Here is a 16333-nt window from a genome sequence, read left to right on the forward strand (position 1 = left end):
AAAAAAAAAATGAAACTAAGTCTGGGGGATGGGGGTTAGGCAGGGGCTGGGGAGAGGAGGCAGAATTCCCCCGGCCATTCTACTGTGTTTGGAGCTCTGAAGTGACCTCTGACCTGCACACCGGAAATATCAGTAGCGTTCGTGCTCAGTCGAGTCTGACTCTTTTGCAACCCATGGACTGTAGCTTGCCAGGCTCCTCTGTCCATGGAATTTTCCAAGTAAGAATACTGGAATGCGTTGCCATGCCCTCCTCCAGGGGATGCTCCTGACTCAGGGATCAAATCTGCGTCTCCTGTGTTGGCAGCCGGGTTCTTTACCACTAGCGCCACTCACACACAGAGGGTCCTAGAGCCTTTTGGTTGGTTGGTGAAGGCGGCAGGTGATGCCGAGCCTCCCCGTGCGACGCTGTGCTGAGATTGTTAAAAGGTGCTTCTCAGAAAGGGGCTCCTCGGGACTTCCCTGGTGGTCCAGTGGTTAAGAATCCACCTTCCCATGCAGGGAACGTGGGTTCCATTCCTGGTGAGAGAACCAAGATCCCATATGCCACAGGGCAGCTAAGCCCACGTGCCACAACTACTGAACCTGTGCCCTCTGGAGCCCAAGAGCCACAACGAGAGAAGCCTGTGTGTTGCAACAAAGACCCAGCGCGGCTGCCCCCCACCCCCCCACAAAAAAAAAGAAAGAAAAGAGTTCCTCTGCATGGGAGTCTGATAAAAATGAGCTGCCTTCTCGACTGCAGGGAGCCTTCAGGATGCTCCATGCATCTCTAGGGCCGGAGGTGGAGGCCGATGCCAGTCTTCTTTGCTCTGGGAACCCTTCATGCATCAGCATCTTTGATACAGAAATGCGGAACTGACTGGCCCTGTGGGTAGCCCAGAGTGTGGTGTGCAACATGTCTGGGGTGTGGCTGCCACTGCTTCCCCAGAGGAAGCAGAATGTGGCTTTGTGATAACAGTGTGGGGTTTGGTCAGCAACTGTTTACTTGGGGACCATGAGGCTGGTGGCAGCGTACAGCATCACGTGCGAGTCTGGACCCTCTGTCTCCTAGGAGGGTCGCTGTGCTACACAGCTTTGAAGGGGGCTGGATGGCGCCTCTGGGAGTTGTGCGGCGCACAGCCTGTGCAGCTGAACGTGGTAGTCCTGGTCCTCGGCCTCATCATGGTTGTCTGTTGCAACAGCCTGTCTGTTGACGTCCTGGCTGCAGCTGGCGGCCTCTGGTGGCTCCTGCCCCCGTCCCCTGTGTCAGCTCTTCAGTCCTATCCTTCTTCAAGCCCCTTCTCCCCTCAGCCAGCTGCCAGAGTCTACAGGTGCCCTCCAGCTGTGCAGGGCCCTGGGAGAGGAGTTCTGCTTCTGAGATGGATGGGCTGTATCGTCTTGGGCAAATCACTTAACCTCTCTGGGGCCAGCATCTCCATTTGTGAAATGAGGATAAGATGCTTGGGTTGTAGTTTTCTTTATCACTAGATTCTGAGCTTCGGGAGGCCAAAGGCTGTCTGGCACTCATCTCTGTTCTAGTGTCTGGCACCTCCTAGGTCCTGGTGAATGTTTGGTCATTTTGATCAAAACCTTTCTGCAGCCTCCCTGCTTGTGTTAGATTGACTTACCCCATATTTTTCGAACATTGCCTGCCCTCCTGACTCCTAGGCTTTGCCTCTGCTGTTTTCTTCCCTAGGATTCCCTTCTGCTCTGTCAGCAGCCCTAAGCATTTAGGGGACTGCTCAGCTGCCACCCCAGAACCTTTCCCAGCCCTCTTTCCCCACCCCCACCGACCAGAAGCAGCCTCCCCCTCCCCCATGGCCCTCACACCTCTGTCTGATGGTGGGGTCCTTCTGTCCCAGCCAGGATCCTCTGTTGCTCTAGGCAGAGGAGAGGTTGGCACTTCACAGCACCTTCTGGGGGTTCCCAGAGCCTGCATGGTGCCAGGTACAGGGCAGGGCTCGGGACGGAAGGGCCCAGCGTGGACCAGAAGTTGATGATGGCCACAGTGCTCTTTCCATCTTTCCAGTCTCTCCCAGGCCTCTCAGGTGCCCCTGATGGAAGGAGGAAATTCTGGGCAAGGTGGGTGGCCCAGCTGCCTCCCAGCATAGGCTCAGGTGGGGCTGGGCCAGATCAGTGTGCTCATACCGACATGGGGTGTGGGGTGGGGCACTTCAAGTTCGGGTTTGGAGTCCATTGAAAAAGTAGTCTTTGGGTCTAGTGCAGAAGTAAGCACGTTGGACACTCATATTTGGTGTCCTGGTTCACCAAGCCTGCATTGTTGTCATTGCTTAAAAAGGAAAAACACAACATTTAAAATGCTTGATTTGGGACTCGGCCTTGTGGTAAGTGAGCAGTGTCTGCTGTCTGTGGGAGGAGGCACACAACTTTGCCTTGAGAGCCTGGACTTTGGGGTCAGAAAGACCGGGGTCTGAATCCCAGCTCGTCCCATTCCTAGTGAGACTTTGGGTACATCCTGTCATGTCTCAGAACCTCAGTTTCCTTGTCTGTGAAATGGGCACAGCCTGGTACACTGTTCCTCAGACTTGTGAAGATTCAGGGAGATGGAGTTGGAGCCCGAGGCTTTGGTTAGGATGTTGTGGAGCCTGACAGCGAGTGGAGCCCTGGAAACACGGATAGCTATAAATATTACGACTTCACTTCTATTGTCTGGCAAAGAACCAGGAAGTTCTTGGACCGCTTTATTTTTTTCTCGCTTTCCATGACTAGCAGGTGGCTTTCTCTCCAGGACTGTTTTTTCATGGAAACAAAATTGTATTTTTTTTTGTATCACTTCACAGGAGTGATCACACATGACTAGTAGAGAACAACTCTGCTGTAAACCTGGCTGGGTGGCATGCTAAGCCCTCACCTTCCACAGCCCCCCACCCAAGAACCCCGCACCCATGGTCCCCTACCCACACCCCGCCACAGACCCTCACTGCCCACAGACCTCCACCCACTGCAGCCAGGGTTACCCCTGGCGGCCCTCTCACCCACCTCACAGCCCCACCATCCCCAGCCTCCTGGCTCCCCGCCCCCAGCTCCCCATCCCCACCTGTCCGATAAGTACCTTAAGGCCATTTGCCACAGAGGAGCAGGTGTGCGGGTGAGACAGAAAGCCCCCTCCCCACACACAAGCCTTGACTCAGGTCAAACGCCATCCGCACCTCCATCCTCCCCAAAGACCCCTCAGCCGACCCCTAAGATGCACAGATAAGAACCATGACTAGGAAGCCTGGCAACGCCATGAGCCAAACAGCCAGTCGGAAATCGGTGGGGTGTGTCACTGCTGACCCCGTGGTTAAGACTGTGCTTCAAATGCAGGGGGCGCAGGTTCTATTCCTGGTAGGGGAACTGAGATCCCACATGCAGCAAGAAAATAAAGAAATGGGTGTCAGACTCCTCAGTTTGACATGGTGCTTTCCCTCGGGACTGTCAAAGAGGCTGACAAGACTTGTCTGGGGACCCTGTCCTCCCCTCAGGAACACGCGGTGGGGACCGCTGTTGCCCAGACTCCAGGTCCTTCCTGTTCAGAGTGTGGTCCGGGGAGGGTACACAGGTGCCTGTCTCTGAGGACTTTGCAGAGTCTGAGGCTGAACCCAGACTGGCTGGGACAGAATCTGCATTTTAGCAAGGCTCCAGGTGGCTCATTCATGTGCTCCCCCAAAGTCTGAGATGTGCACCTGCGGATCCCTGCGATTGAGCTTGGAATCACCTGGGGAATTTAAGCTGTGCTGATACCTGGGTCCCACGCCCAGGTCTGGATTTCACTGGCTTGATGTTTGGCCTGATGCAGAGAGTTGTGTTTTGTTTTTTTTTTAATTTAACTTATTTCTGTATTCATTTATTTTTGGCTACATTGGGTCTTTGCTGCTCTGCACAGGCTTCCTTCAGCTGTGACAAGAAGCGGCTACTCTTCGTTGCAGTGCGCAGGCTTCTCATGGTGGTGGTTTCTCTTGTTGCAGAGCACAGGCTCTAGGTGCGCGGGCTTCATTAATTACAGCACGTGGCCTCAGCAGTTGCAGCAGCGGACTCGGTAGTTGTGGCACACAGGCTTACTTGCTCCTTGCATGTGGGATGTGGGGTCTTCCTGGACCAGGGTTTGAACCCATGTCGCCTGCATTGGCAGGTGGATTCTTATTCACTGCACCACCAGGGAAGTCCTGGATGTGAAGAGTTTGTAATGCTCTTTAGGTGATTTCAATGTGCAGAGAAGTTTGGGAAATCACGGTTCTCAGTCTTATCGATGGACCCCTAAGCTGTGTTATTGCTTGTGTAAGTAGGACTTGGTGAGAGGAAGGGCATAAGTTCGGGTGGCCCTGGCCGGTGTGTGGATGGGTGCACAGCAGACAGGGTCTGGGATATCGCCTTGGAAATGTGCAGGAAAGTAGTGAAGGCCTTGGACCCACCTCAGGCGGGGAGCAAGGCACCATCCTAGGGTCCCAGAGCTGACTGGCTGCAAAGCTGGACCCAACACTTCCTTCCCTGGCATTCAGAGGTGCTAGCTCCACCCCTCAGTCCTCTAAACAAAACCTCGGCTAGGTACTGATCAATAAGCCCGCCTCTACTCTGATCTTGCTTTGCTGGCTGTTGGCTCAGGACTGCAGCCAACCAACCCTGAAGCCAAGAAAGTTAAGTCCACCAAAGCTAGATGTATTAACCTAGGGGTCCCCAGCCTGCGGGATCTAGTAATGCCTGATGGTCTGAGGTGGAGCTGATGTGATAATAATAGAAGCAAAGAGCATAATAAATGTAATGCGCTTGAAGCATCCTGAAACCATCCTTCCTTCCCTGCCCCCGTCCGTGGAAAAATCGTCTTCCACGAAACCGGTCGCTGGTGTCAGAGAGGTTGGGGCCCGCTGGGTTAACGCACTGGGACCTCGTCCTCTTGTGTGATGAACACACACTGGGAGGCTGCTCAGCTTCATGGAGAGCAGCGGACTCCAGGCGGGAGCCCCAGCCCTGCCACCCGTCAGCTGTGCTGCCTCACACCCAGCAGTGTCTCGGCCCTCAGTTTCCTCATCTGTAAACTGGGCACAACAGTCCTTCCTGGCTTCGGGGAGTGTTGGGGTTGAGTGGGATGAAGGGGACAGCTGCAGGCCGGGCCTGGCAGGGTGGGCACCAGAGAGAGTTGGGGTGGCTGAGGGCTCAGCATCACTTGGCGTGGCCCCGGGGGTTTCGGGAACACCAGTCTCGGTCCCCAGCAGCACACCCTGGACCTCTGGGGCCCAGGGCCGAAGGCACATACCGTTCTCCTCTGCCAGACACACGGTCTCAATTGCCGTCCCCCACGTGTGTGTTTGGCGGTTTCGGGGAGACCTGTGCTCCCTGCGTGGGGGTCTCCCCAGCCTCCCGGGGCTCATCAAGCAGAAGCTGGCCACGGCTTGTGCCACGCTTCCCACTGCATGGGCCCACTCACCACCGAGCAGCTGTCACTGTCATGGTTATTTTTATTCCTCCCTCTGGGAGCCCAGAATCAAAAGGAAACGTTAGCTCTGCAGCCTCGTTACCAAGAGCAGAGGAGCGGGGTAGGGTGGGCGGGTTTAGATCTTCTCAGCCAGGGCTGCACAGGCTCAGAGTCACAGCATCTCAGAGGGCAGGGCCCCCAGAGGCTGTCACGTACGACGCTTCATCTTAGAGATGGGGAGACAGACCATCTGCGGCCCTGGACTTCCCCAGCTGTGAGTGGGGCTGGGCTGGATCCTAGTTCTCCTGGCTCTGGGTCGGGAGGTCATTCCCCTACCTCCTATGATGACTGCAGCCAGGGAGGAATTAGGGTCATGCTCCAGAGACCTCACCCCCTAGCCAGTGTTTTGGTGGGAAATGCAGAGTCTTGGGCCCCAGTGCCTGACTCAGGAGCTGGGGTGGACCTAGGGATCTGCATCCTTAGCAGGCTCGTCTGATCATTTGGAATCACTGGTATGGACTCTCCCCCTTGGTCCCAAAGCCCCAGACCTGAGCTCTGGGCCTCCTCACTCCTCTCGGGCATCAAAATCCCAACCCCAAATCACAGAAGACACCACCTGTGTGGCTCAGCTGCCAAGAGTGGGTCCCAGGGGAAGGGGACAGAGACAGGGTCCTGTCATGGGTAAATACATGTACCCTGGATCCAGGCAGCCTGGGATCGAATCCCACATCTGCTACTTCTAGTTGTGGGTCCTTTTATTCATTTATTTTTTTTAGGTCATTGTTGAATTTGTTATAGCATTGCTTCTGTTGTTAATATTCTGGTTTTGTGGCAGACAGACATATGGGAATCTTAGCTCCCTGACTAGGGACTGAACCTGCACCCCCTGCATTGGAAGGCAAAGTCTTAACCACTAGACCACCAGGGAAGCCCCTAGTTGGGGGTCCTCAACACGTTTCTTCATCTGCTGGTGCCTCTGTTTCCTCATCTGTAGGTTGAGGAAGTGAAGCTTCCCTCCTGAGGTGTTGTGAGGATTCAATGGGTTAGTACAAATAAAGTGCTTAGGCTGGTATCTGGCACATAGCAAAGTCCATAGAAATGTCACTGTTTATGCCCCTTTTACAGGCTGGGTAAATTATGCTGAGAGAGGTTAAGAGACTGTCCTAAGGTCACATAGCCATTATGCAGCACAGTTGGTTGGGGTTTCAATCCTTGTCCTACACAATAGCTGCCTGGGTGTCCACAGCCTCCCCAGCCCTGCCACCCACCTACAGCTCTGGTGATGGGTTACAGGTTGGCCAGGAAAAACACCCCCTTCCCGACCCCTCCAGCCCATCATTGCACACCTCAGGTTAGGCTTGGTTATCAATTCTTTTAGCCCCAGACAGAGCCACCTTTGCCCCAGAATTCCCTTACTGGGACAGAGGCTGCTGCCCCCCTCAATATCGAAACCTCAATTTTTGTTATGGCAACACCCACTTATACTCAGTTGAAAGCTTACTTTCAATTTCTGATAGAAACTGCACTTCCAACCTCTGCACTTTGGTCTAACAGCATGCTTTCAAGCATCAGCTCTTCTGGCCCTGGTGCCACTTTCTTGTCTGGGAAAGAAAGTGGAGTTAAGAACTTCCCTGGTGGTCCAGTGGTTAAGACTCCACGCTTCCAATGCAGGGGGCGCAGTTTCGATCCCTGGTCGGGGAACTAAGATCCCACATGCCACAGATTGCAGCCAATCGGAAAGTAAAGTCCAGATGTCCTTAAACTGAATCTCTGCCTCGAGCCTTCTGGCGTTTGGAAAGGACCTCACAGCGCCCCTCTATCCCACTGCCCACCACCCCATAGTCCTCCTCTGACTTCATTCTCATCTGAGTGGTGCCGCTGGAATTGGGAAGTTTGAATTGGGAAGGTGGGCACCAGCATCTGGCTGGTGCCCACCTTCAGAAATGGCCTCAAAGTACCTCTCTGGTTGTCCCGAGGCCTCAGGAACAGAGAGGGGCCATTCAAGCCTGCGGAGGGCCTGGCAGGCGCCTTGCCCGCTCTTTCCGCCACCCACCCTTCTCCCTCTCAGTGGCTCCATTACGGCTCCTTTGCTCTTCTTTCATCCCCGCTGGGATAGAATCTGCCCTGAGCGGTCAGGGCCCGGCCAGCTCTCAGGGCCCATTCTAATGAAGGTAACTGAATGCCCGGGCGGCTGAAACCGGCCCTTTGCAAAGCAGCCAGGGGAGGGCTGCCCTCAAGGGCAGAGTGTGCCAGTTCTTGTTTGCCTCAGCCTGGCATTCGAGACGGGCTGGGCCCTGGCGTGCGGGTGGAGGGGCCCAGGAAGGGGAAGGGGCCGGAGAGCAGGTTTATTTGGGGTGAACTGGGCTGCTTCATAGTGGTTTGCGCTCAGTGCTCCCAGAAGTTGGAAAGGCAACCAGTGGATTTGGGTCACAAGTGGGTGTGTGAAGGAGACGGTTGGATTAACCAGGATTCTGCTGCCAAATGCAGGGGCCCAGGGCTCTGGACTTGGGACCCTTCTGATCAGAGCTTCTCCTTCCCTCCTTTCCTTCCTCCTTCCCTTCCTTCCTCTGCTCAGATCCCATAGATGCCAAGGTGCCTTGGGCAGACACGTGTCACTACTGTTCGGGCTTTGTTTCTTAGACTCGAGAGGTCTGCAGAAGAGTAGAAGGGCTGGGGAGGCAGGCCTGCATCCAGATCCTGGCTCTGAATGTCCTTGGGCAGGTTATGGAATGGTTTTGAGCCTCAGTTTTCTCATCTGTGAAATGGGAAAAGTAGCGCCTCTGCTCTGGAGCATCCAGATTTTGTGAGACCTCAAGCTCTTAGAATGTATGGAGTCATCCTTAAGGATCTCATTGTAGCTTCCTTGTGCAAACTTTACAGAGCACGTGACCACCTGAACACACTGGCAGGGCCCCTGCGGAGCACGTGAGGATCTTAGACATTTAAGCTTTATTCGCTTCGCGTGTACACATCTATCTGGTGGGACTGTGAAGGATCGAGTGAGCTAATATGTGTAGAGCTCCTAGAACAGTGCCTGGCACAGCGTGAGGCCCTCGTAAGTGTTAATTTTTAACCTTACTGGCTCTCAGGGTTGTCTTGAGCATTAGGTGTGTGCAGTGTTAACGCCTGTAGCCCCACACTTAGTGCTGAAGATAAGCTATTAGCTCACCTAATAGTGCTCGCGGTGGGCTGGCCACAGTGTTGAGGTCTGGGGTCAAAACACTTTCAATCTGGGAGAGGTAACCAAGAAATCAGTTAATCACGTGCATAAGTGTGTGCTCAAGTCTCTTCAGTTGCGTTCGACTGTTTGCAACCCCGTGGACTGTAGCCCATCGCGCTCCTCTGTCCATGGGATTCTCCAGACAAGAATACTGGACTGGGTTGCCATGCCCTCCTCCAGGGGATCTTCCCAACCCAGGGATGGAACCTGTGTCTCTTATGTCTCCTACATTGGCAGGCAGGTTCTTTATCCACTAGTGCCGCCTGGGAAGCCCCAGTTAATCACACAGATAGGCAGTTCCGAATGGGATGGTGACGGTATGAGACGCTGAAGGCATGTCGGGTGATCTCTGAGTGAGTGGAAGTCGCTCAGTCGGGTCCGACTCTTTGTGACCCCATGGACTATACAGTTCGTGGAATTCTCCAGGCCAGAGTACTGGAGTGGGTAGCCTTTCCCTTCTCCAGGAGATCTTCCCAACCCCGGGATCGAGCCCAGGTCTCCCACATTGCAGGCGGATTCTTTACCAGCTGAGCCACAAAGGTGATCTTTAAAGGAGAGAAAAATGAAATCATTTGAATTGGAAAGAAAGTTCTCTCTTGAGACATGAAAAAAAGGAAAGAATTCTTATTACTCTAATTTATGTACGTCCATCTGGAAGGCAGACTGGCACAGTGACCAAGGCCCTGCCAGAAGCTAAACAAAGGTTATCTTGTTCGATCTCCTTGACAACTCTGAGATGAGAGAATGGAGCTCAAGTGGGAGAGGTCTCCTTAGCTGATCTATATGTACTCGGTGGGAGAGCTGGGATTCAAACCTCTACCATCCCAGCTCTTCCAGCTATGCCACATGGTTGGCATAGATGCACAGATGCCCTTGTAGGCTCATGTGACCTCATGACCTTCTCAGAGGTCATACTGCCGCTACTACCAAAGCAGCTGTGACCTCTCTGGGATATCAGACTCCAAGAGCAGTCAGTCTCGCAGACTTGGAAAGCCTTCCTGACGTTCTCATGCACCTGCGTCATCAGTACAACTCCACAGACCCAGTTCCCATGGCCAGCCCTGTCCTGGCTTTCTGGTCTACCCACTCGTGCATCTATTCCTGCAGGGGCCACTGTTGCTGTTACTTGTTACCTTGGAGGCCTGGAGGTGCTCACTGTGTGAGGCACAAGATGCACTCAAACCATTAAGACAAAGCTCAGAGTTCAAAAAACAAGTAGGGGAGGGGGAGCCCAGGTATTGGGTTCAGAAAACCACAGTAGGGGAATAAGCTTCTCCCTCAGATTGACAGGCGTAGCAGAAGGGGGGAATGGATGAAACATAGCTCTCATGACCCACCGGAAGGAAGCAGGTAGTCTGGGGTGGGGTAGGATGGGGACTAGCACCCCTTAAGCACCTACAGTGAGCCCCCCACCCTGTTAGGTGCTCAACACGTTTTTGTGGTGGTTGTTGTTGAAGCTTTGTTGACTTCTTTGGCTGTGCCGGGTCTTAGTTGAGGTGCGCGAGATCTTCCGTCTTGCATCTTCGTTGCAGTTTGCAGGAGCTTTAGTTGCAGCACGTGGGATCTGGTTCCCTGGCCAAGGATCAAACCTGGGCCCCCTACACTGGGAGCATGGAGTCTTAGCTACTGGATCACCAGGGAAGTCCCTTCCCTGGCCTCTTCCGGAGACAACACTGAAAGGCCATCCCAGCTCCAGAGCACCTGCAGGGTCAGGTGAGGCCTTGTTACAACTGCCTTACTATTCACCTCTCCCTCTGCTCCATCCTGCTTCCCTCATGCCCTCTCTGGGTCGACCCCTAACTTGCCCCTCAGTAAACTTCCTCCACGGACAGTCGGGACCTCGGGGGAGAGGTCCAAGCTGGACATAAACTTGGGAGCCCCAGGAAAAGGAGAAGTTGGTCCTGGGGAGGAAACCAGGAAGGCAGGCATGCTAGAAGCCAGGCTGACAAGGTGAAGGAGATAGGTCCCATGGGGTCAAGTGCTACGGTGAGGTGAGGACCCATGTGGCTCTGGTTTATTCATTTCTGCCCTGTGGAGCTTCGGGAGGGATTTTCAAAGCCAGGGCATAATCTCATATGGAGATAAAGACATTTCAAAGGGGACACTGATGATACAAGGAGTGTCTGGGGTTGGGGGTGGTTGCAGGGACAAAGAGAAGGATTTGAGAAGGGTCCCTCTGTGAACCAGGCATTGCAGCAGATTGAAGGCGAGAGGGACCTGCACAGGTGGGTGTGCGGACCCATGGAGGGATCAGGAGCAGGGTCTCTTCTGGGTGCTTCTGTTAGGCAATCATCAGCTGCAGGTGAGCAAGGGGAAGCAGTGCTCCATTGCAAGGAGGAGACCCGACTTGGCCTGAGGGGTCCCAGCTGGCCAGCAGCGAAGGTGTGATTCAAACCCAGCCCCAAACTAACTTGAAACCCTGGCCTCTGGGCTTCCTGAGCTGGAGAAAGTGCAAGGAAAGACATTCCAAGCAGAGGGAGCAACAAAGGTATGGATTACCTGTTCAGCAGGTAATAGAGGTAGTACCACTACAGATAGATGTGGCGCTATCCCTGTGCTAAGTACCCTTAGTGATCAGATGCATTAGCCACCGTGCCGCTGGCCCACACCTCTAAGTGTTCTTCGCGAGTTATTTCACTTAACACCCACCTCCCTCCCCGTCCCTCGGTCACCCTATAGCACAGACCCAGTCCATCCTCATATCTTACAGGCTCCGTAGTTGCAGACTTGCTAAAATGTATTTGTAATCCCCAAATCAACACCCGCAGCATTTTCGTGCTCATCGGCAGACATGCTCAGAGATGACAATTGGAGTTGCCCAGCTGAGGTCTTCACTTTCAACTCGTTCTGCAAACAAATGTCCCTTGTTTTTTTCAAGCCATGTTGTTGCGTTTTTGTTTTTTTTTTTTTTTTTTGCGGGGGCGGGGCCAGCTTTTGCTGTTTAAAAGTGACCCCCACATGTAGGACTGAAGTGTTCCTCGTGTTCCAGAGTGTGGGAAGGCTGTGATATGCCTCATGGAGAAAATGAGTGGTGCATAAGCTTTGTTCAAGCATGAATTATAGGTGGCGCTAGTGGAAAGAACCCTCCTGCCAATGCAGGAGACATAAGAGACGAGGGTTCGATCCCTGGGTTGGGAAGAGCCCCTGGAGAAGGGCACAGCAACTCACTCTGGTGTTCTTGTCTGGAGCATCCCCATGGACAGAGGAGCCTGGCGGGCTACAGTCCATGGGGTCGCAAAGAGTCGGACACGACTGAAGCAAATTTACCCCACACGCACACGGGGCAGTGAGTTCAACGGTAATGAATCAATACCATCCATCAAATAACGTGTCTTTAAACATGAGGAAAACCAGGTCAGGGATTGATTGGTTAACGAAAATGTGATGAGAGGCTGGCAGGAATCGACTTGAACACCAGCTATCCTCTTGAAGCGGAGCTGGGGTTCGAACCTGGCTGGCCAGCAGTGAATGTGGTCCTGTGGTTGAGTGAGACGGCAGGAGGCTGGGCCTAGAAGAAAGGTTTATTTTTCCGGGCGCAGGGAGCATTCCCTCTCTCCCTCCCTTGCCAGGGCCTCCTCTCGGCCAGGCCCCTCCCACGTCTGTACCTGGACACAGCAGCCCCTTCCGTCTGCCCGCCCGGGCTGCGGTTTTCCCCTAAGTGGGAGGAACACTGGCTCAGTGTCCTGGGGCCAGGGCCTTTGGTTTCCCGTTGCCGAGCCCGGCCCTGGAAGAGAAGCCACAAATGAGGTGTGTGTGTCTGAGAGGGAGGCTGGCTCTCAGCTCCAGATGAGCCTGTTTATTCAGGGGCAGCCGGGCCCAGCCTGCCTGGGTGGGTCCCAGTGCGCCCTGGCCCTGCCCCACCCCATCAAACCTCCCTGCCTGCCGCCCTCGGCTCCCAGCCCTGCTCCTGGCCTCTCATCCTGCAGAACCCGCAGCCCTTCTTTTGTCGCTTACCCGCCGGCTTGTTTGTTGTGGGTTTGGGGTGTTTTCTCATCTCCAGATAATGGAGGAGACAATTGTGGGGGACTGTGTTCTCCAAGTGGAATTACAAGCCCTTGAGGATACGTCCTTCTGCCCTGAAAAAAAAGATGTAAGGTGACGTTCACCCACTCCCAGGCTTGTCTCAAAGTCATGTTCCTCAGCAGCGGCTGAATTCCTGAGATGAATGGCCTCCAGCCTAGTGCGTTCCTGGGGCATGTCTGAATTGCTGCTGAGAGCAGGGGTGCAAGGAGGACTCAGGGCTGTGAGGAGGGGGTCGTGCCCCTGTGAGGGGGCCTCAGAGGGCCTGGGGCCCCACCTTGTTGGAGAGCAGCTGTTCTGGGCAGGCTGCCTCCAGAACGACTCTGGGGAGGGTTGGGGTGGGTGACCCAGCAGAGAGGGCAGCTCGGATGCTAAGCTGTGGGGCTGAGAAAGGAGCCCGGGCTTGGACTGAAAAGAGCCGGAATGGGACCCCATCGTATACAGAAACTGCAGCCCAAGGAAACAGCGGGCCAGGCAGTGTTTGGACCCCAGCATCTCAAGTGGAGGGCCTCTCTGGGGATTCACACACACAGCTCACACGAGTGTGTACACGTGCTAGTGCCTGGCAGGGAACCCCCCTGCCTTAGCGCTCAGCCCTGGGTGTCCAGCTCTGACACCAGTGAGCCCTGGACTCTGCGTCCCCTTCTTATATTTCCAGGTGGCTGGCCTGTGGTTTCTGCTCAGTGAACGTTTGAATAACTAGTGACTGGATGAATAAATGATCTTGGTTCCTCTGTGATTGCTTTGAGGAAGTGATGTTACAAATCTGAGCCTCCTTTTGTTTTGGTGCACTGTCTCTGGGGTTTGAATTCTGGCTCTCCATTTATAGGCTTTATGTCTTTGAGTAGCCTCATTAAGCCTCAGTTTCCCCATCTGTAGAAGGGGGATAATACCTGCCTCACCAGGTTGTTGCGAAAGTTAGATGAGTGCATATCATGTGAGGCACTTAGAACAGAGCCTGGCGCATAGTAAGTACTTTGTAGGTGTTTGCTATTCTTATCTTTAAAATGAAGACACTAACATCATGTTATTGTGTGTGTTTGTGTGTCTGAGTGTGGGCGTGCCAGGAGCCTGATGCACTGTTTTCCCAAGTATGTTCCTTACAACACCGAGTCCTTTTCTTGTTAGTTCAGTGAGAAGGGGTTCTGTCCAAAGCTGGACAGCTTTAAGAAACCCCCAGGCTCTCTCCCCTGACATGCTCTGTGACATCTCCAAGGAGGAGCCAAGAGTTTTGCCCGCTGATTGAACCACAAAGCCCTTTTTATGCTTTCACAGTGCGATGGGGGCCCTGCAAAATACATTTTTGAAAGCAACAAATATTTCTTTCCTCTCTCTCTCCTGAGAGCCCTGGCTCCATCCTTCTTCTCTCATCCAGTAGCACCCAGGGAAAAATCATGGCTCATCTCCTTGGGCTTGTCTCTGGGGCAGGAGGCAGCAGCCAAGTTCCCACCAGAAGGGTGGCTAGCTCTCCACTCTCATGTGGTCAGCCAGGCAGGGAGGATATCTCACCTTCAAGGGCAAGACGCTTTCCAGGACATATCACAAGGTGCATGGGGACACATCAAAGAGGCCAGGTAAGAGCTGCAACTGATTAAAGTAATGTTGAGTTGGACAGTGGATGCTGCCCCAAGAATGATGGAGAAGGGCGGGAGACCTCACTTGCTCACAGTCTTTTGTCATCCTTATTAACTAGTTTCTGGTGATTTCAGACCATTCAGTTGCTGCCAATAAACTGGTTTTGCAGTAAGAGAGGCAGCTGGGAGTCCTGGACATGGGCCCACAGATCTGAGTGTGCATCTTGGTTCTGCCACCCTGGCTAAGCACTAACCCTTTCAAGCCTCAGTTTCCTCATCTGTAATCTAGGCACAGAACATCTATCACACAAGATGACTGGAGTAAAATAAATGAGAAGAAATGAAATGACAGGCATACAGAGCATCTCCAATAGTTAGCTATTGCTGTTCAGTCGCTCAGTCGTGTCCAACTCTGCGACCCCATGGACTGCAGCACGCCAGGCCTCCCTGTTCATCGGCAACTCCCGGAGTTTACTCAAACTCATGTCCATTGAATTGGTGATGCCATCCAACCATCTCATGCTCTGTCATCCCCTTCTCCTCCTGCCCTCAATCTTTCCCAGCATCAGGGTCTTTTCCAAGGAATCAGTTCTTTGCATCAGGTGGCCAAATTGTTGGACCTTCAGCTTCAGGATCAGTCCTTCCAATGAATATTCAGGGTTCATTTCCTTTAGGATTGACTAGTTTGATCTCCTTGCAGTCTAAGGGACTCTCAGGAGTCTTCTCCAGCACCACAGTTCAAAGGCATCAATTCTTTAGCGCTCAGCCTTCTTTATCGTCCAACTCTCACATCTGTACATGACTACTAGCCGCTATTAATAATAAGCTGCAGGGGAAGTGGTCTCTCTCTGGTTGCAGAGCCCCTGGCCGAGGCACTCACTAGGGCAGAGGGTGTCTCTTCAGAGTTCAGAGCTGACACAATCTAGGAGGAGGGTAACTGGATCTTGGAAAAGGTCTTTCTCATTTCCTTGTTTCTCTCCTTTCAAATTCCATCTCAGGAACTTCAGAAGAGATGCCAGGCCCCACCTAAAGAAACAGCTTAAGGGAAAGACTTAAGCAGCGAGCCCAGTGAGGGGCCAAAGGCAGGACCTTGCGGAATGTCCAGGGAAAGCTGTTTTTTACCCAGACGGCAGGATAAAGTCCAGGACAGTGGGCGGGGGCCCAGCTGCTCTTCCCTGAAGCAAAAGTCAGTGTCTAAATCCAGGGTGAAAATAGTTCCCTACCCCCAAAGTCTCTGTCCTGCTTTGGTTTCCTTCATTTCCTTCATAGTACGTGTCACACACATCATCTGTTCATTGATTTTTGTCTGACTCTCCCCACCTGAAAGCAGGGGCCGCAGGAACTGAGACTGTGGATCACAGCTGTGTCTCCAGCACGAGGAAAAGGGTCTGGCTCATAGAAGATGTGTGAGTGAATGACGGAATGAACGAATGACGCCTGCGCCTGCGATCGCTCCAGCTCCCACTGTAGTCCCAGATCAGATCAGATCAGTCACTCAGTCGTGTCCGACTCTTCGCGACCCCATGAATCACAGCACACCAGGCCTCCCTGTCCATCACCAACTCCCGGAGTTCACTCAGACTCACGTCCATCAAGTCAGTGATGCCATCCAGCCATCTTATCCTCTGTCATCCCCTTCTCCTCTTGCCCCCAATCCCTCCCCGCATCAGAGTCTTTTCCAATGAGTCAGCTCTTCGCATGAGGTGGCCAAAGTACTGGAGTTTCAGCTTTAGCTGAACATTCAGAAAACGAAGATCATGGCATCCTGTCCCACCACTTCATCATTCCTTCCCAAGAAATCCCAGGGCTGATCTCCTTCAGAATGGACTGGTTGGATCTCCTTGCAGTCCAAGGGACTCTCAAGAGTCTTCTCCAACACCACAGTTCAAAAGCATCAATTCTTTGGCGCTCAGCCTTCTTCACAGTCCAACTCTCACATCCATACATGACCACAGGAAAAACCATAGCCTTGACTAGACGAACCTTTGTTGGCAAAGTAATGTCTCTGCTTTTGAATATGCTATCTAGGTTGGTCATAACTTTCCTTCCAAGGAGTAAGCGTCTTGTAATTTCATGGCTGCAGTCACCATCTGTAGTGATTTTGGAGCCCAGAAAAATAAAGTCTGACACTGT

This window comes from Bubalus kerabau, chromosome 4 (assembly GCF_029407905.1).
Source record: "Bubalus kerabau isolate K-KA32 ecotype Philippines breed swamp buffalo chromosome 4, PCC_UOA_SB_1v2, whole genome shotgun sequence".
NCBI lineage: Eukaryota > Metazoa > Chordata > Mammalia > Artiodactyla > Bovidae > Bubalus > Bubalus kerabau.